The sequence below is a fragment of the Haemaphysalis longicornis genome, unplaced genomic scaffold, assembly GCF_048455015.1.
Source record: "Haemaphysalis longicornis isolate Haplotype H1 unplaced genomic scaffold, Haemaphysalis longicornis Haplotype H1 scaffold_2, whole genome shotgun sequence".
NCBI classification, from domain to species: Eukaryota; Metazoa; Arthropoda; class Arachnida; order Ixodida; family Ixodidae; genus Haemaphysalis; species Haemaphysalis longicornis.
In genome coordinates, this window is record NW_027526295.1 from 50,467,649 (window position 1) to 50,489,079 (window position 21,431).

The 21,431-nt window shown below is 46.4% G+C and overlaps 1 protein-coding gene across 1 annotated transcript in view; it reads left to right on the top strand.

Annotated features, from left to right (window-relative positions):
* The window catches only part of LOC144167954 (uncharacterized), a 77,660-nt gene that overhangs the window by 44,616 nt on the left and 11,613 nt on the right, over positions 1–21,431 (top strand). The gene's annotated exons all lie outside the window — the stretch shown is intronic.

Consider the following 21,431-nt stretch of genomic DNA (forward strand, 5'->3'; position numbering starts at 1 on the left):
AAAATTGTTCAACATTCTAAATGTAAGGGTGCCAATTGACTTGGTACCCTACATGAGTGACATCATGCGCATGTGCTGCATACTCACAAACCTTCAGGCCCCGGTAATAAAGGAAGGTTCTGAGTGATGATGGTACGAGTGAAGAAAGTCCCCGTAAAGTTTTCATGTGCAGTGTGCGACACGTTGTGGTTGATTGGTAGTGGGGCTTAATAAACTGAAGCTAGACCTGGGCTATGAGGTGCCTGCCAACGCCCATCCTTGATTGATTGATTGTAGGGTTTAACGCGCCGACGCAACGCAGGCGATGAGGCGCGCCGTAGTGGAGGGCTCCGGATTAATTTTGACCACCTGGGGATCTTTATCGTGCGCCGAAATCTCGCACACACGGGCGTTTTTGCTTTTCGCCTCCATCAGAAAAGCGACCGCCACGGCCGGGAATCGAACCCGCGACCTCGTGCTCAGCAGCGCAACGCCTTAGCCACTGAGCCACCGCGGCGGCGCAACGCCCATCCTAGGAACTCAAAAATGCGGGGCGCCCTGCCAGTTTCATTGCGCGAGGGACCCAGGTTCGATTCTGACCACAGGAGGCATTTTTTCTTGAAGCGCACGCTCCCAACACCTGCTTGCGGAATCATTGCCTCCACGCCACTTTCTCTCACACTTCTCGGCTAGCATGTGTCCCCTCTCCACTTTGCCCAGTGGAGTTTTTTTTAACATTCAATATGGCGAGAGCTCAAGCTTGATCAGCCCTGCAGTTAAAAATCTCACCAAGTTCCAAGCATCCGTGCCCGACCCAACCCTTGGTCACGTTCTTTTGCTGAAGTGTCACAGGGGCCAATATTTGTTACACTCAACAGTATTTCCAGAAAAGGGCGGCGTCAGCCATGCCAAAGATTTAGCAAGTGATCAGTGGTGTTGCTTGTTAGTAGTTTGTACAAAACCATTCAGTTCGAGATGTGTTGTAAATAAATAAAAAAGCGTGGAAATTTTTCTCCCCCCCCCCCCTCACCTCTGGCTGTATTTCCTTAATACTGCCCTGGCAAACATGGCAGGTATGGGTAGCAATTACAACAGCCTTGAAACTGCTATGCTGTGGGTTCAGGTCCAGACACTGTAACACGCATGCCTTTAATAAAAGACCATTTATGAATGCTTGTGAGCTGCTTTATTTGTTTTGTTGATTCATGAACATTCCTTTTTAGGCAGCCTGGTTTTTGTCTGCAAAACAGAACATAAGCCACCTTGCATTGACTATTTACATCCTACAAAACAAAGTCAGCATATAAATATAGGCATTTTTTCTATCCTATAATACAAAATTGCAACGAGCAGAAAGAAGATGGCATGGTGAACATGACTTAGATACGAGTTTTTTTAGCCTAGGTACATCAGAACAAAGGAATGAGATGACTCTAAAGTACACGAACTTCACTGAAGTTTCGGTTTTCACTCATTTTTCAAACAGCATCCAACACTGCGAATGAGTGAAGTGAATGAGAACTTCACTGAATGAGCAATTCTATGGCATTCGACAAAGCGACAACATGCACTGGAAGGACTAGTGATCACATTGCACTGGCATCATGCAGCCTGATGGATGTCAAAAACAAATACCAATAGGCCAGTTTACTTTCAATCTCCCCAGCCCACAATCAGCGGTAGTAGGTAATAAAAAAACAAGTGTGGGGCAAGACAAATAAGGTATGGCTACAGAGTCCCTAATTTCTTTGCAGTGCAAGACTCGCTGCAAAAGTGCACGTACAAGGCAGCATGATATGCTTCACATGAATGCAAAAAAACAAAGGCACAGACAACTAATTAGTCATCTTTTGTGCTAATTTTCTATTGTTTGTGCCTCTTCAAAAGGATGGAGACAAAACACACTACTATGCTATTATGGTAGGATCAAACTAGTAAATAATGAATTCACAAGACTGATGGCTCAACAAAGGCAGTTTTCATAGCGCATTAAATGTGCAGCTACGAATAACTCGTTTCAGGAACACAAGAGAGTAGATCCCAAAATGGGGCAAGAAACAACATCCTGAAAGCCTCAACATGAAATGCCAAATGGGAAGAGGAATTACTAAAACAATTCACAAAAGGACTAGACTGGTCGCTTAACATAAAAACACAATGCAAGTTAGGTTCATTCGCAAGATTGCCTTGTTAGAATTACACTGACACCACTTTTGACGCAAACTTCAGTCAAATAAGCTATGTAATTAGGAAAAAAAGAATGGCCATGTGACCCATTAGCTTATTTCCAACACAGAACTTGTGACTTATTATGGACAGCCGGTTGCAATTGGCTGAGACCGACGAAATCCAATAGTTCGCAGAATGAGCTATTTGAAAGGGCACATTCTTTTCATAACAGCAAGAATGGTGAGGTTAACAATGGAAGTTACGAACAAACATGTAAACACAGAATAAAACTAGTATTTTTTTCATGGCCCCTTTAGGTCGTCTCATAATGCTGGGAAGCAAATCTGAAATGCCAACGTAATGCAGAAAGGATTTCTTTGCAGGCACACATTAATAACCTAGCTGGTCATTTCACACAGTGCACTACCCGTGCCATCAGAGGCAGAGTGCTGGCCTTTCTAGCTAGCAATGTCAGATCACTGAAAAAAAACCCTAACCGTGGTGTGTTTGACGCTTCATTATAGCCCGAATTAGGTAAGTGAAATAAAACCATTCCAGCTTGGGAACGTACTCGGCCAAAAAGGCATCATCTTTTTCAACCACAACTGCAATACTCTGCTGTGACGAGTACACGAATAACTGCGCACTGTTTAGCCCAAGTACATAGAGCATTACCATAATCTGAGTGTAATACGCATGTGTTTTTTTCAACGTGAGCTGCCCATTCACGTAACGTATGAAAGACACGAAGCTTTCTTTCTCCGGGTTCAAGAGCAGGGTGTCCTTGAGGAGGTACGGGCACTTGATTTCTACAAGTTGAGTTGTGCTGCCTGTTGAAATGATGCCGTCTGGGCTGCAGCAAAGCCATGGTTGGTCAGGGTCGACGACCAGGCCAACCTGTTAAAAAAGTGAGAACAGCACAGAGTGAGCTTTTACAATGTTTGCGTGCTTAGGGAAATGAAGACGATACTAAACAATGTGCCGTACTAAACATCACGAACCAAACAAATCAGCACACCTCCAGCCTTATTTGTGGCCCGTGCACTTGAAACGACAAATTGATCTGTATTTACCTGTTGCACGGGTATGCCGAGTGCCACCTCCAGCTCCTGCCTCGCAATGTCTTCCGTATCCATGCCTGCAGCAGCACATGCAGCAAGAAATATTTCGTAACCATCAGAAGTAAGTGCTACTAAGAAACTGAATGAAGTGCACTTTAAATTAAAAAACAATTGGTGTTAAATTTACCGTGTGAGGTGGCGCGGGACCAAAACGGCTTGTGTGACGCCATGGAGGAGGCTAGCGTCTCGTAGGTTCCTCTGCGAGTTTTCACTCTGTGAGCATTCGAGCTGCTTATACGGACCTGCCGTTCCGTGTGCCACCTGCATAAACAAATTTTCTTGATGAACATGGTGTGTAAACAAGCTATTTTAGTAGAAAAAAAAGTAAATAACAAACCTCCGTACTGCTGCCTGGCCCTTTGTTATGAAGGCTATTTCAACAATCTCATCGAGATTTTTTCTACGAACTTGTCGTAAAACATTTTATCTTTTTTTGTCAATGTGACATCCATGTGCAGCTGCCTCACCCTGAGTGGGGAGGTTGCAGCCACCTCCATCATGACGCAGAGGCGTCGCTCACCGCAAATCATAGTTATGAAATTCTGGTAGGAGCCGTTTTCTTCAGAAGGCAAAATTTGGCCCTCTTCCTCGACTGGGCTGTCTTGAGGTTGTAGCACACGGGCTAAAGAACAGGTTACACCCGGGAACGCCTGGAGAACTGCGGCTGGATCCACAGGCTGGAGAGTAGGTACTGGTAGTGGCCGGCCTGCACCAAAGTTTAGACGCTAAGGGTCGATCGCAGTAGCGGGCGCACAATACGGCTGGCGCCTCGCAGGCGTCGCGAGTCACTCCCCCCTAACCAACACTCCATTGTTAGCAAACAACCGTGCAGTGCGCCACACAGCTACCGTCGTGATATGCGTGCCGTACTCTTGAAGCTCGACAACAAAATAAGACGTCGAGGAAATTGCCGTACTCGCTCGCGGCCCGAAATCTCACTCCTTCCCCGCGGTTTCAAGCTTCACCCTGGCTCCGTTTCCTGCCCTTTCAGAACATTATCTTCCCCCTGCGCCCTCATTTATTGCCTACTTTCCTTACGGCCAAACTGCGTTAATCAAGCACTCCGCCAGCACCGGGTCGACGCGCGCGCGCTGTCTGGGTGCATTGGCCTATGCGAACGGCATTGCACGGCGCCTGACTGTTGCCGAGCTTCACGAGTATGGCACGCACATAACGACGGCCGTCTTCGGGCCGCAAGACAGACGACGCCTGCGAGGCGTCAGCCGCAGGCGTCGTCCGTCTACAATACAAACGTAGGAATGCTGATAAACAGCCTTACTTGGATAAAGCTCCTCGACAGACTTCTTCGCGTCAAGCGTAGGTCGAGCTGACGGCTTCCTCCATTCACACGGCACGTCCGTGCACGAAACGACATCGTGCTCGTTGATGTAAATAGCCACCGCGGCAGCATGCTTGCACCAGCCGCGGCAGCCGGCTTTACAACCGCAGCTTGCCCCGACTATCTTCCTTGGGTTCGCTGAAATCTTGATAAAATGCAGCAGTGTTAGAGTGTTTAGAACGAAAGTCATTCCCAATTATATTACTCACCTCCAACCGAACGTCGTAGTCGACACCTTTCATTTGCGCGACGCACTTTCCGAAAACGTCAGACGGTCCGGCCGCGCTCGCCAACTCTTCCCGGACGGCGTAAACATGGTTTGCGGCGAACAGCTTGCGACCACGCTTGACGCTTTTGAAAAATGTGTCAATATTGCCAATGCCTTTGAAGCCACAATACAGCACGTGTTCCCCAGAGCTGCTGGCCATTGCGCCGTAGCACTGGCCGTAGCTTCGCTTCGGCTGAAGGAGCACGGGATGCGCGAACATCCGGAATATGCCCGGAGTGGCCGGAGGGGGCGCTGGTTGTTAGTCGCCGGTGTCGCCACCATACCAGCGCACGGAGCCTAATAACTGGGTTTCACATTAACAGATTTTTTATACATTCACTTCTATGGAGACTTGACTGGACCAAGTCATTCAGTTTGAATTATCGATAAATTCGGATTACTGAAGTTCGAATGCCATTCTGCACAAAAAAACTTTTTTGGTAGTTACATTCAGCAGCGAAGGTAAAACTGTATGACAGTTATTGGGGTGAAAGGTAGGCATTGCTCATTATGAGACAACTCGTGCTACTACATGGCCTGTGCTTCTGTGCATGTGCACTGAGATTCAGACGATTGCATACTTGTACGTGGTCAGTGGAGCTAACCATGAACTGCACACTGCGACTTTACTGGTTTTCTGGCCTGCCTGAAACAAACCTGACAGTTCAGACTGACTTATCCAACAATTCCACTTCGTAGAATTGCATCTGTTTCATGATATAGCCGAAGTAAAACCAGATGTACTTTTGGGGCTTCTAGAGGGAAAAACAAAGCGGCTGAAATTTGCCACATCCGGCACGGTCAGTGCCGGGTACATGTCTGTCACCATGGATATATATGGAAAGTCTGTTGCGATGCATCTCCTCCTAGCAGCAAATGTTATTGACATGCTCCTTGATGTGCAACATCTCGGACTTTCCTCTTTTTATCTCCTTCTGCATCCCTTGCACACGAGCATCCACAGTTCTCTCATCCTCCGCACTGCAGAGCTCTCTCTCCAGGAAGAAGTGCATTCATTATGGCATTCATTAGGCCAGTGTTGTCTTCTAAGGGTTAATAATCTGTGCCTGATCATGCGAAATAAAATACAGATGCTAAGCAATCTTGAGATGAACAGTGAGATAATAATAATAATTTCTATATTTTCCTTCCAAAAGTGATGGGGCAGATCGGAAAAGAAAAGCTAAAGAAACAGCTTTTTGCAGATGGGAGACAAGGAAACCTCTATGAATAGGGCACGGCAAGATTCTCCAAACCGCCTCCGAAGAGCTGATGTACCGACCATGTACCAACCATGGATCACTTTCATGTTGTCAACCAAGTGACCGAAAAATCCAGAGAATACACTAAACCCCTTTACATGGCATTAAAAACAGTACACACTGCAGCTGTGCTAAAAACATTAAAAGACCAGGGAATAGGAGACCTACATAAGATTTCTAGATGGCATGTACAGGCAGGATAACACTTCACTAGCAAAGCAATAAATTCCAATTCCAAAAGGAAGTAAGATGGGGAGATACCATCTCGCCAAAACTATTCAGAGCATGTCTGGAGGGGGTATTCGAAAGCGTGACTGGGAGAACACAGGATTAAGAACAAATGGAGAATACTTGAGTTGTTTGAGGTTTCGAGACGGCATAGTCTCGCATAGTGAGACTGCAGAACACCTGCGAAAAATGCTTGAACTACAATTAGAAGGCAGAGCCGTGCATGGGGCTAAATATAAATACAAATAAATATAAAGTAATGAGAAATAAGCATGCTTGAAAGTGTCCTCTTCACCTTGGGAAACAAAACGCTAGGGGCAAAAGAATATGCCTACCTCGATCAAGTACTGCCCCCAACCAAGAATAAAATCCGACTAAGAATAAGCAAGGGCTGGGGAGCACTCGGCAAGCACCCCAAGCAAGGAAAAGTAAGCTACCACTTTCACCTAAAAGAAAAATATACAACCAGTGATGACATATGAAGAAGAAACTTGGCACCTTACTAAACCACTCGAAAGCAAGCTTAGGCACAACGGGCCGTGGAATGAATAGTGCCACTCAGGCACAGGAAACGAGCTACCTGGATCAGGGAAGAAACTAGAATAGATATCGTTGTTCAAGGAATGAAAAAAATGTACTCTGACTGGCCATGTAATTAGGCGGACTGTCAACCAGTGGATAATTACGGTAACAGCGTGGATACCAAGAGGCTGGTATAGAAGGGTAAAGCCAATAACAGGATGGAGGGATGAAATGGGGAAATTCGGTAGTTAACAGTGGACTCGAGCGGAACAGGACAGGAGCGGTTGGAGGTCAGTGGGAGAGGCCTTCGTCCTGCGGTGGACCTGAGCAGGCTGTTGACGACGATGCGATTTACTAGAAATTTCACAGTTCGGCAAGTTGTTTGTACTCTGATCCCAAGTCTAGCTTGCCATCCCTGTGAATTTTCTGCAGGCATGGTAGCATAGCGTTAAAGTAAAACCTGCGAACCCTTGGAGTTGTCGTCTCAATGTAGGCAGCATTAAAGGGAACTTCTACAAGTATTGAAGCATTCAATGACCATACGTAGAACAGGCAAAGGATTATGCCAGTACACAACATCATGTACTGAACCTGTGTGTAGTAGCCATTGGGGCCATTTTCAGACAGTCTGTAGGTGCCATCTTTTTCTACTACATCATAACGCTTGCTTAGGATCAAGTCCCTACAGTCGTCAACGAAAGGGCACTTAATCTCCAAGATCGCGTGATGTGGCACTTTAGATGATGGCCCTTTACGAAGGACTGTTGCAGTTTTCACGACGCCACCAAGACACCACCAGATTTCACAACGCTAGCAAAATGCCGATTGATCCGAAGTTGATAAATTTTGCTAAATTCCTGATGGGGTCTGTACTTGGCGTTTTGTCTCTCAAGTTCTAGTTGACATTTTTGAAATCCAAAGACAGATTTGAAAATCGGAAGAACATGTCTTTGTTACTGGGAAATTTTGAAGCTACACTACTGACGGTTCATCTCATAACACATGGCCAAACTTCAAATGCAGTTTTCTCAGTTTCATATTTTTGGTCACTTCCCTCAGCCTTACGCAGCTTTTTGTTAACTTCTTTTTGCTTCATAACGTCAATCTTGGTACCATTTTTTTCAGTGCAGCCTGAGGCAGCCGATGACAATCTTAGTTTTTCTGTTTAGGCTACGCATAAATAATGACTTGCAGTTATTTTGATGAGCCAAAATATCGAATACTGCCATCTTTTGTACTTGACATATTTTTTTAGGATGCCGTAACTTTAGAAAAACGAAGAATGTCATCGGGTATGGGAACTCTCTGGCTATCCATTCATGTAATTAAAAGCGACAAAATGCAGTGTGAAAGTTCATTAAAGCTGCGTAAGAAATTACCTAATTGCGGTTTAGAGTTTGTATGATAACTTTTGAACTAACAGCACCAGCTCAAATATAATTGCATATTTGAAATCTACAGAGAAAAGCACATCCGTGTGCAAATGTTCATAAGTTTCTACCCATAAATAAACAAGTTAGTTTTAAGACCCTCGCCCCCCTTATGTAGGCATTGAAAGTGGGTCACAGGACAGGGTTACAGGTCACCAACCACCGGTTGTTGAGCTTTGTTCCTTTTAGTTGGATGGTGAATGCACCGTCAGATGGAGACCTTCGGTACTGCGGGTATCTATCTTCTCCTGTTGGTGTCATTCAGGAATGGCGGGGGGAACCTCTTGCTGCAGCTGCCTCGCTTCATGCACGGAGATTAGTTGTCGCTGCCAGAGCAGCCATGAATCATGTTGGCTTTGACAATGTCGTAGGGAAGGGTTCTTGGTCAGGGTCAGATATTTCAGCAGAGATTATTTGGTCAATTATACCAGGGGAGATTGGCTTCTCGAGCCAGAGAAAAATGTGGACATGAGGATGACCCCCCTGCTGCACTTGACAGACACCATGAAGCAGTGCAATATCCCAAACAAAACCCTTGTGCACACAGAGACACCAGTTTTTTACCTTGAGATAGAACACCCTGGCTATTATGTCGTGTCCGTCATGAGACTTCTGCTTCGGCAGCGATGCATCAGTGATGTCCTTCCATCGAGGCTTACAGGTGAAAGTTACAAACAGGTAGGGACGGCCACAGTGGCGAACATATGCCGCGGCATCTTGAGTCGGCTCACACATGTAGCGAGGTCGCCCAGTGAAAGTTGCGGGGAGCACCACCATGTGAACCAGCTGAGAAGTGTCAGCGTCTTTCCTTCCAATCGCGTCTTTCAGGTGGTTGTAGCTGTCAGCCCTCAGCTGCCCCTTGTTTTTCCTGATGAGCATTAGCCTCCCAGTCTCTATTTTGGTGTGCATATCCACGAAGGATTGACTGAAGACCTTCAATTGCTGTTCAGCCAAACCTAAAGGCAAGCGTGACGCTCCGACACCCCGGCTTCTGTCCCTGTTTGGTTTCGGCCAAGGCACCAAGCGACCGCAGAAATCGGGGGTGCAGCGACCGCCGAAGAGCACCTTCTAGCTCGTGCGGTGTTCGATATACCGAATGTCGGGAAAAATACAGTTCGATATAAACGTACGAATTCCTATACTGATACACAGAATTTTCAAGGGGATAGTTCATGATTTTGATATAGACAATAATTCGATATACCCGTGTTCGATATATCCGTGTTCTTTGAATACCAAGGAAAAAAAAAACATTAGGTGTTTGCAGTTAAGCCTAATATATCACACACCTCGTAGCAGTGTGTAGTTTGGTGGCGTCTCTAAAATGAGGTGCCACCAACTCTGTTCCCCTTTGCACTTTACTTTTCCACTTGGTTTTGTAAGCTGACTTTGTGTGAGCACTTATCCTTGTTGCATGTTAAAGCAGGCTTTGGTCGCGTCTTAAACTATGGCGCGCCTCATCGCCTGTGTTGCATGACCGCGTTAAACCCTAGAATCAATCAATTCTCTTTTTTGCTTCATAGTGTCCACACCCCTAAACACGCTGCACACAGACAACACTGGCATGTGATGGTCAGTCTATAATCGTATTTCATTGGGGTTAGCAGCGCCAGTACAGAATGGCGCGGAAAGCTACGGAGAAAACGAGCCCCACAGCCAGTCGCCCGATCCCTTGTGCCAAACACGAGCCACTGCCATCCATGTTACTCTTGGGAGCAACCAGCTCGCCTTGTGTCTTCACCTCATTTTGGACGCTTGTTATAAGCCATTGATTGTAGTGTGTTAAGAGCCCCATCATTGGAAGGGAAGGTGGTGTCAAAGCTGATTTTACAAAGTACTGTGATATAAAGAGTGCCACAACCTCTACCAAATGGTCACCCTCCTCCCACTTTTCATTTCATTTATTCAGTACTAGAGCCTTACAAAGCCAAAGCGGGAGCTCCAAACATCTGTCCAAAGGAATGTCTTCATACGTTGCCACCCCCTGAAATAACTGATGGCTCACAACAAGGATGCCCTATCGCAACACTGGCGTGCATCGGCCACTGTTGCGATACCCATTGTGGTTAGCAGCCCGATACAGAATTGTTGCGGAACGCGATGGACAAAATGAACCACACAGCCGGCCGCCCGATCCCTGGGACCGAACGCGACCCACTGCCCATCGGTGTTACTCTTGGCAGCAACCAGCTCGCCTTGTGCCTTCACCAACTGCTGGTTTCGTCGGAAGCACCTGTTGTTGCAGGAGACTTGCAAATCCCTAGTCAGAGTGTATAACGTCTCTTCTGAGTTCCTGTCCAGGCCGTCCGTGCTGAGCCGCTCAATGAACCTCTGGCCATAGTGGTAGACCAGGTAAAAACAGCTGCGAGTGACAACTGCAGACACCTGGCTGAGCATGCAGCTTCCTACTTCAGGTGGCCTCATTGTCTTCATGGGGTCTACGAACGCTTTGTTCTAGTGAACTGGGCCTCGTGAACCATGACTGTAGGTGCAGTTGTTGAATTCCTGCCTACAAAAGCCTGTGGTGGCGTATAACTTGCAAATACAGCGGCCCGATCTCGCGCCTGCATTTGTACGCTGGTTTCCTTGTGACTGGGGGCACCCCTAGCTTTTCCAACGCGGTGCAGGCTTCCATTTCCAGCAGGCCCTGCTGCGCTCTTGATAGAAATATTGGTGGGACCAACAGGGCGAACTACTTACAGCAGGTGACGACGGTATGCAGGCTCTGACTGTCGATGGAACGCGGATCTGTATGTGTCATTTCTTGTTTCTGTTTTGGTAGTGTTGGTTTCTTTTGGGGGCAGGATGTGCTCGATTTTGCGGCCGATGTGGGGGCCGTTGTACCCAATTATACCATGGCACATTCCTTCAGGGGCTGTGGCGTAAGCAATGCACTGGATGGCTCTTGGGAAGGTGATCTGCATAGACGAGTGCCAGGTGTTAGAGCTAGGGCACCTGGAGACCAGAATGCACTTCAAGCAGAATTTTGCGAGATTTTTTTGGGACTGACTCAGGAGCCTTTCGATGCTTTTGAGAGTAATGACTAACATTCTTTGTGAAAAAATTAGGTGAATGTGGATTCCGCGTATTTCTCCTGGCGGGAAAGCATTGTCGCCGTTATGTTGAATTTTCTGGTCGATGTGGGATAGCGCACCCTCCCTACTTTGCTAGTGATCTCAACTTGCCTGCAGGGGGGCGCTTGCTTGGAATTTCATGGTAGTTTTTGGCCGCCTGCAAGGGGCAAATCAGCTCGCTACATAACTGTACTACCTGCATGATAACATTTTGGTTATGTAAGTCAACCTTCCCACCTCCAAAATTGCCACTTTACACATTATGTCCTCCACTTTTGAAGGCGTCGCCGGCAGTGAGGCCACTCCGCCTGGCTCCTGCCGGTTGGCCGCCTGGCCGGTCAGAGTGCTATACTCCAGTTCCCTACTGTCCCAAAGGTGCTGGGCCAACTCACGGGCCATGTGAGCCGGTTACCACCTCGCCATCATGTAGGCAAATTCGGCCTCCTTGATGCTATGGCCGGAATTAAAGTGAACCTGCAACAACAAAATACACACAACATAGGAACAAAGGCTATTGTTCTACCGGGAGCTACCGGGAGCTTCTACCGGGGTTCTACCAGGTAATCTACCGGGAGCTTTTACATGCAGGCCTAGAAATACATCACAAAAAGTCAACAATAAAAGTTGATTAACATAGCAGAGACTGAATTTTGGTAATAGCAGCCGCTTTAGAGGGGCAGTCTCAAACACCCCACACAGACAAAATACAAGTTTTTTTGTAAATATTTGGTGTTTATAGTGCCCCGAGCACTTGTCCAGCAGCAAACAATACCTTGTGGACAAATTAGTCGTTTAAAGTTTAAATTTTGATTCACCCGCCCAAATCACATGTTTTGGGACTTCTGCGATCACGTAACAAAAACAAGTCTTCAAGTATACGTCAGTAAGCCATATAGCCTGCAGTGGACTGTAGGAGCATCTAGTTTACCTCAGTCCTCCAAGATGCCGCCACCATACTGTGCATGATCGCTGTCCACCCTCGTTTTGTTTCTGAACTATATTTGCACCTCGCTTGTGTTTACTTCATTGTGCATGGCTGAAATCAAGTTTTCAAGGAGCCCGCAGCTGCTTTCAGCTACATCCAGGTTGAGGTTGTTCAGAACCTCTTCGTAGCGCTGGGCAGCAAGAGGCTCTGTCGCAATGCCTTGTGTGATACAAACACGACCTCAGGATAATTAAGGGAATGTTACCCTACTAACTGCAATTATGAATCAGCCTTGAGGGACAACGGGCTTACTGCACTATTAGTGCATGGTTTTCTAGCTTTCAGTGATACCCAGGAAAACTTAGTGTGGATAACCCTAGGCTATTTAAGGTTCTATTTAGTGAAGAAGAATGTTAGCATAAGTGATATTGCTACAAGTACTGCATCGTAAGATGTATGAATTGTTACTTATGAATTTATGACAAAAAATAATTCGTATTTACATAATTGAGGGGACCCTTAAGGGATCCTTTGGTCTTCTCAGGTTCCGCAACCCTTTTGTCGACTACACCTTCCGATTCAGCTCAGTGCCAAACTTTGATGATGACAAATGCACACGTCTCGTTCGGCCACATGGTACTCGTTGACTGCTGCCGCTTGTCATTCAAGGGTTTGTGCTTTCTCAGTTGACACTTGCATGGTCTGTGGAAAGAAAAGACAGAACTGCATGTTTTGAAACTTGGGAGGAGCACTGAGAAGACTTAAGACAACTATATTTGGTAAGCAAAAACTAAGACCATTTCTGAGTGAAACAAAATATCAAAAGGCGGGTCTTTCGAAGCAGAATTTCCTGAAACAGCTAAAACTGAGACCATTACACAGTGAAACAAAATATCAAAATGCAGCGCTTTCGAAGCACAATTTCTGAAATAGCTGCACAATGCCACATACTTTGAATACTGAAAACACTAGCACGGTTGAAGTTAGTAGGGCTTCTAAATGTTGAAGTGAAAAGTACAATTCAGTGCTTTACCTGCACAATGTCATCTGCAAGATGTGTGGGTGGAACCCATGGTTGGCTGGACGACCCACTGCCCATCGGTGTTACTCTTGGCAGCAACCAGCTTGGCTTGTGCCTTCACCAACTGCTGGTTTCGTCGGAAGCACCTATTGGTGCAGGAGACTTGCAAATCCCTAGTCAGAGTGTATAACGTCTCTTCTGAGTTCCTGTCCATGCCGCCCGTGCTGAGCCGCTCAATAACCTCTGGCCATATGGTAGACCAGGTAAAAGCAGCTGCGAGTGACAACTGCAGACACCTGGCTGAGCATGCAGCTTTCTACTTCAGGTGGCCTCATGTCTTCACGGGGTCTACGACCGCTGTGCTCTGGTGAACTGGGCCTCGTGAACCATGACTGTAAGTGCAGTTGTCGAATTCCTGCCTACAAAAGCCTGTGGTGGCGTATAACTTGCAAATACGGCGACCCCATCTTGCGCCTGCATTCTACGCTGGTTTCCTTATGACTGGGGGCAACCCTAGTTCTTTCAACGCAGTGCAGGCTGCCATTTCCAGCAGGCCACGCTACGCTCTTGATAGAAATAGTGGTGAGACCAACTACTTGCAGAAGGTGACGACGGTATCCAGGCTGTGACTGTTGATGGAACACGCGGATTTGTACGTGCCATTTCTTGTTTTTTTGGTGGTGTTGGTTTCTTTTGGGGGCAGGATGTGCTCGATTTTGTGGCCAATGCGGGGGACGTTGTACCCGAATATACCACGGCACATTCCTTGAGGGGCTGTGGCGTAAGTACATAATGCACTGGATGGCTCGGGGGAAGGTGATTTGCATAGAGGAGTGGCAGATGTTAGAGCTAGGGCACCAGGAGACCAGGGTGCTCTTCAAGCAGAATTCTGCGAAATTTTCTTTGGGACTGACTCAGGAGCCTTTCCATGCTTTTGCGAGTAATGACTAACATTCTTTGGCAAAAAATGAGAATGTGGATTCCGCGTATTTCTCCTGGCGAAAAAGAATTGTCGTTATGTTGAATTTTGGTGTCGATCTGGGATAGCGCACCCTCCCTACTTTGCTAGTGATCTCGACTTGCCTGCAGCGGGGTGCTTGCTTGGAAGAATGGGGCAGAAACAAATGTCATTGTGTCTACTGTTTATTTTAGTTGTTAGCGCCCAAGAATGTAAATATTTACCAGATTTGTGCGCCCCCGGCACACGCACGGGCGACTTGCGAAGCGCTTAACTAGAAACACGGAGAGGGGAGCATAACCGAAACCACATGCGGCGAAATGAACGCGCGCAAGAAAAGCTCGGTGCGCTTGAAGGTAGCCGCATGAGAGAATCAACTGGCAAAACAAAACAAAAGTCAAGAAAAAAGAACGGAAGCGATAATATAACGTAACCCGCCGCAAAAACAAGTACATTATGCGACGACTGCAATGCGTCATACCGCGGAACGAGTTTTCTACCCACGGCAAGATGGCGGCCGTCGGCGTCAGTTTTCGAGCACCATCTCCACTCCAGAAGTTCTATACAACCTCCTTGACGGTAATGAATGCAGTCACACTAAAATAGTACAGGGTTTGCCTGCTGAACCTTGGCATGTGTTGTTTCGGTGTTGTATATGCAATAGTACATGCAATGCCTGCTTTAAATGAAAAGCCAGCTGTTTTTAAGTCAAAAAGGCTAATGTGTATAACGAGAGAGGCGGCTTGACCGGGAACACAAAGGCCCTTGGCTGGCATCGAGAAGGGTTCATTAAACGCTCATGAACGCATACCAATTTGCTCATTACCATTCGGAATGCACATAAACTTATAAAACAATATATTTCGCTACTATTTCACGGGCATATGCCAAGCAAGGAAACTTATTCGCTCACTTGAGAGGGCCGTCACGTTTGCGGGGTAAGATCCTTGGTTGCACCAACAGGCAGAAAAAACTTTGTTTCAAGAAATCGTTTGTGTCTTTTGGGTTAGAATCTTTAATTAATTTCACAGGCACCACTGCACGTTGCCTGCCTTCAGTGTATTGTACACAAGCGTATATCGTAAGCATGGGAGAACAATGTAGGTTCCCTGATTGCCGAGGCATCGCCAGCGAGGAGCAACTGAGGCATCGGGAAAGGAACTTTGTGAAGCCTAGTGGCCTTGTCGGCCATGAGAATAAGGCTGTTAATGCTACCAAGTGGTACTTTATAACATTGAAAAACACACCATTTCATTCTAAAATTTCAAAATATTCAGCAAGCGTGGTATCAGTGCGTAGTAAAACCTGCTTGTTGCAATTGAGAGTTGCAAAGCAGCCTAAATTGATTATGACATTACGAGCTCAAAGGCACAGTTCTCAGTGCTCAAGGGCAGAGCTCAGAGATTGCCTATTGTTGTTTTTTAGCCGATTTGTGGAGGGAATCTGTTTGGGCTTGTGTTTTTGCGATAAGAACGTCATGGGGCTAGTAATGTGTTCGTTTACCTTGTTATTTATTGGTAACGACTTGAACACAATGACGAAGTAACAAAATACTTTGTATGTTTTGTTTCGACATCATGTTTGCACCTGGTATTTATATGTGCACACCAGTTGCCTTAGTATAATTGTGGTATGCTCATTTTTAAATCAAACCAGTACGTCAGAAATGAAGACTGAAGGAATTTGTTTTGTTTGCGAATTTTTACAAACTTCGCATTGCTTCTGCTGTTTAATCACATTCGCTTCTAAACATGTGAATCGATTTGCTGTGAAACTTCGCTACGACACTTAGGCTTCCTTAAAATTCTGAACAGATGGTCGAGAGAACTGTGCTGTAAAGAAATAATAAGTACTCGCAACTGCCTTTACAAAACCCCATAACAGCTTCTTGTTAACTTCATCCGTAGAAACAAGGAGAAAAGCAAACATTAACTTATGGGCTTTTGAAGTATAGTAAGTAAAGGTGGATTATCTGCCAACATGTAGAAGAAAAAAAGTTAAGGGAGCTCACACTAACAAGTAAGATTTGGAGATAGCGAAGCTGTACGCAGTCTTCACGACCATTACAACTGTTTTAGTCCACGATAGCAGCAGATTTGCTTCTTCTTCGCAATGACTTTACTTGGCCCACCGATGTCTCTGGGGAGCATTCTCTGAGGCCGCGTGGTCTGCATTGGCTCTTTGTACTCGTTTCCGTTCTCGATCCCTAGCGTGACAAGCCTTGAGGTGAGTGGCCTCCTCATCGGGTGTGCGGATTACCCATCAACAACCGATCCCAGTGACTGAGCCGCTTTACTTCTAAGACATACTATTATACTAATTCCTAGTGCATGCTAATGACGATCGCACAGCCCTATATCGTGGCCGAAGCCATAGCTAGTGAGTGATGTGCAGTGTGATTGTGATACCAAACGTTTTGCCACGATTACGGCGAACGCGAACCATTAGCCCCTTCTCTTCTAACCTAGTGACTGACACTCTCAAAAGCTATCCTCTACACCTCTGTCCTGGTATGGGTACCTGGCCATGCCAGCATGGACGGCAATGCAAGAGTAAACGCGCTTTCCCGAGGTTTATCCCCGAGTCTGTCTATGCTCTGGCCAATCTCGTACCATCCTCCATCCATGCGACCCGTAAATTCACTCTACTCTCCTATCGCATCGCCCGTCAAGCCTACCCTTCTCCAGACGTGCATCTCACTCGTGCCCAAATCATTTTCCGCCAGACTCATACCCACTCCCTTCAATGTCACCACATTTTACATCGCATACGTAAGTGCGTTGGTCCCCATACCTGCCCTTCTTGCAACGCTCACCCCTCTATTTCTCAATCTTACGGGCACTGCCACTATCGAACCTTCCCCTCTCCCTGACCCCTATCACCTCATTGGAGACTTGGCTCGCTCCTCCACTCAGAAGAGACATAATCTCTACTTTCATGTCCAGAAGATTTCCGAGCACATTCTGGACTACTATGAAGACAGTGACACCTCAGCCTCCATCGTTTAGCTGACCTGGACCAAGGTCGGTGACTGGGCAATAAATGTTTTCTCTCTCTCTCTTGTGTTGTTGCTGAAGAAGATTGGGATTCAGGCATGGTGGGCCAGTACTACATGTTATCAAGAACTTGGGCTTCAGATGCCCCTGGGACAGCCTCTGCCGTAGCTGGCCTTGTGCCATTAGCAAGCATCATCATCAGCACTCTGCGGGGCCACCTTCCACAAAGGTACTTTGGATAGGAAGGAGGTGCATCTTGTTGCATCATAACGCCTGTCCATCTTCTGTGATGACCAGCCGTGACGGTGTAACCACTTTCCTGTCACACGGCCCCTCCTGCCCCAACGTCTATTCTTCCTTTAGCCGCAACACGTCTCCTGTGTGCAGTTGATGCAGATGCCTTCCGCAGTAGCTGTTCTGCTCGCATTTGATTGGTTGGCGAGCGACGTTCGGGGCAATGTCAGGAAGTCAGGACCGGATGTGCCGACCCTTGAGCAGCTCGGCAAGCAACCGGCCGTCCTCCAGTGGTGCCGACCTGTAACTCAGCAAGCCAAGCCAAAGCTGTTTGTTATACTGTAATGTCTCTTTGAGAACGTGTTTCACGATTTGCACAATTTACACCCCTTTGCACCCCTTACAATTTGCATCCCACATTATAATCTGAAAAATATACGTACAAGCGTTCTTCCATGGTACCCTTCAGAAATTCCATCAAAGTAAAATACAACCATTCTTTTTTCTTCCTTTTGGGGTCACTTTTACACCAGCTCTTGCCTGAAGCTTTCTTCTCGCGTCGCTTTTTTCTGTGGGTGTCGCGCAAACTGCGCCAACGTTGGAATACTTTGTCTAGTGTCACTGTAGTAAAAGAAAAAAAAAACAGGTGATTGAGAACAGGAGAAGCTGCAAATTATTTAGCAGTGAACGCAAACATGCGACGGCGCAACATTACCGCAAGAAATTGCGTTAACATTACAAATAGAGAATGGTTCTGATGTCCAAAAAGGGCAATGCGCCGTTAACCACGAAAACATGTTGCTGCCGAGGTCGCACCAGATTGATGCTTCAGCTGCTTCGCGCTTGTTTTCTAGTACTTATGGTTAAGCTTAAAAGTACACGAACAGCAGGCAATTTCTCTGCTATGTATTGCGTATAGCGCAGACACCGATTGCATTAAATGTCATCGCTTTCTGATGGGACATAGCGAGGAAACCAACGCCAATAAAACGTTGCCGTCAAAAGGTGACGTGACGGCGACCGCTTTCTTGGCACATGTAAATTCTCGTAAATTCCGCCTTTTGCTTTATTCAGGGCGTGACCTTTCCAAAGTTTAAACTGAACCATCTGCGCAACGTAATAGTTAGTGCTGGAAACGTGCATGCAAAACGTGCATGCAAGCGCACTTACCGCCTGGCGCCAAACCTTGCAAGTTGGTGGCCACTTCCACCCACAGGCTGTCTCGCAGCGCAGCATTGCGGTAATCTTGCAACCGTGTGTTCCATAGACGGGGCTTCCTTTCTGCTTCAGCGGTCAAACACTCATTGAACACGGCGCAGGACATGGTGTCGTGAACGCACGTGCATTTTTTTGGTGTGCCCGCGCTTTTGTCGTGCTCATACAAGCAACACCATCTGGTTTCTAAGCGTGCAGGTGGTGCCGATGTTCACCGAGCTGTGCTCCTATTGGCCGCAGGTCCGGCCCCTCTGCCGCACACGCCGCACGAGCGGCGTTTGCTCGAGCGCTTCAAATGTTTGGCACTTTGCCGTAGCAACGAAAAAAGGTGGTTTTGCCTCACGAGCGGCGCCGCATCAGCGAATTCGCAGGCGAAATCGCTCCATGTAGAACGGGCTTAAGTCGCTGCACTTCAAAAAAAGTTGGAGAACGCATTGTATACTATCACGTAGGAATTGCACCATACTCGGAAAGATCCACCTCTACCCTTGCCCAGGGCAGGCAGTGTAGTTTTCAGAAGAGCAGAGCCTTTTTCCATTTCTGGTAGGCCAATTGTTAAATATTAAAACTGTGAACCATGGTTGCAATGTCGGTATTGGCCACAAGACCAGTTTTGCGGTTCTGGCTTTAACTTTGTTAATGCCGAGATGATCATCATGGATTCTGCCAAGTATTTTTCTGCGTATGGTATTAGGAACAACCACCTCGGTGCCTTTGAATAGTACACAAGCTACCTTGGTCACTCACGAGCAAAAAGCTTGTATGGCCCAGTCAGTGGTTGGTAATTTGGAGGCAAAGCAAAAACTCTTTTCTTGTCGTGTCACAAATCAAGGAGTGCTGCATCTCGATCTCATGCATCTCTGCTTCTATCAGCACAGAGTTTCCATCCTTGCTTTTAAATAGGGCCCTGGAGAGTACATCTGGTAACATCAGCTGATTTACAGGAACATACCGGTTTAAAGTGATACCTTATTAATCTGATAAAAAAAGCGTTTTCAACGGGATGACACCTCCTCAAACTTTTTCTGCACGATTGCAGAGAGAGGTTAATGGTCTGTCTCTGCTTGAACGTGTCGACCATAGACAAATAAGTGAATTTTTCCCCGACTGAATGTGACCGCCAAGCCCTCCTCAATTTGCGAGTATCGGTTTTCAGCATCAGAGAGAAACTTGGATGCATAAGCAATTTTCCGCCATCCTTCTGAATGCTTTTGTGCAAGTTGAGCCTGAAGTCCGTACTGAGAGGTGGCACGACATCTTTACTGGCTTCTCCGAGTTAAGTGCCAGCACAGGTCGTTGCGCAAATGAACTTTTAGCGCCTCCCACTCAGCTTAGTGCACGGATGTCCATTTGAAGATTGCGTCGTGCCTGATGATATCACACACCAGGGTGGTACCACAGACAGGGTACCATGGTATTTCCCAAAATAGTTGATAAACAGTAATCTTCTCTACACATCCATCATAGTAGCTGGAAGAGGAAAGTAGCTGGAACTAGAAAAGGGAAGCTGGATTGGTGAAATTTCTAGCTTTGTTTCTAGCTAGAAATAGACGTTTTGTTATTAGAACAAGCATGATAACCAGTGTGAAAGCTAACTGGAACACCCTGATTCCCGCCTTAACTTCCAGTTTGAAATTCTTTTTCCAGCTAGAATTACCTCAATTCCTAGCGAGAATACCTCTCAGCCTAGGAAGTTTACAGTTGCAGCTGCGAGCCTAGGAAGTTTACAGTGCCGGTTAGGTTTACTTGTATTACAAACATAATGATAAAGTTACCTGTGCCGTCTTTTATTGCTGGAGCATGGCAACAGCGTGACTCACGTGCTGCTTCATTATGGTCTGGAATTGCAACCTCTTTTCAACGGCCTGGTTCTTCGTCTTTTTCTCTAATTCCTATGGCAAACAGTGGTTGAAAGAAAGGTGATAGAGCAATTGCGCAGCCTCAGATTGTCCAGCAACATAGAAGACAGCAAGAACAAAATAGACACATGAAAATGAAAACAGCAAACCTGGTTCAGGATTCTTTTGTAGTTGTTGAGGGCGGTTTCTTCGTCCAAAACCTCCATCCGATCAATGGGTGGGATGATGACCCGCTTTTTTAGCCTCTTATGGTCCATTTCTTCAACGTTCTCTGCAACATGGTTTTAAGAGATGCTTTAAAAGGAGGCACTAACAAAACTGAGAAAGTTGCTCCAATCACTCATTTAAAACGGCAGAAATGAGATTTCCACGCATCCTGCAAAAGATCGGCTAAGAAATTAATGATTTATATAATACGTAGGCATGCCGCATTCTGGTTTCAAGTGCCGCTTAGTCCTGTTATACACATGAAATCACGTAGTGCTAGCGTGAGGAATGTGTTTTCTCACGCTAGAGAAAACGACAGCCAGAACAAATCACGGAGCGGAGCTTCGCTTGGGGAGAAAAATGAGTCGCTGCCCACGTTTTCAATTTGGTTCTTGCGGCATGCTCGCAGTACTAACAAACATAAAAAACTTTTCACATCCGCACTGCGGATTTTCAACGAGGCGGTCGCCATATTTTACAGAATTCGGTCCCTGAATAAAATGAAAATAACGTAAACGATCACTGATTGATGGAACTGAGAAAGCAAATGGAGAAAATTAAGGGCAGTTGACGTGGTCTATGCAAGGCCGACCTGAAACGTGCTTCTGTAACCAAGCTCCCTAT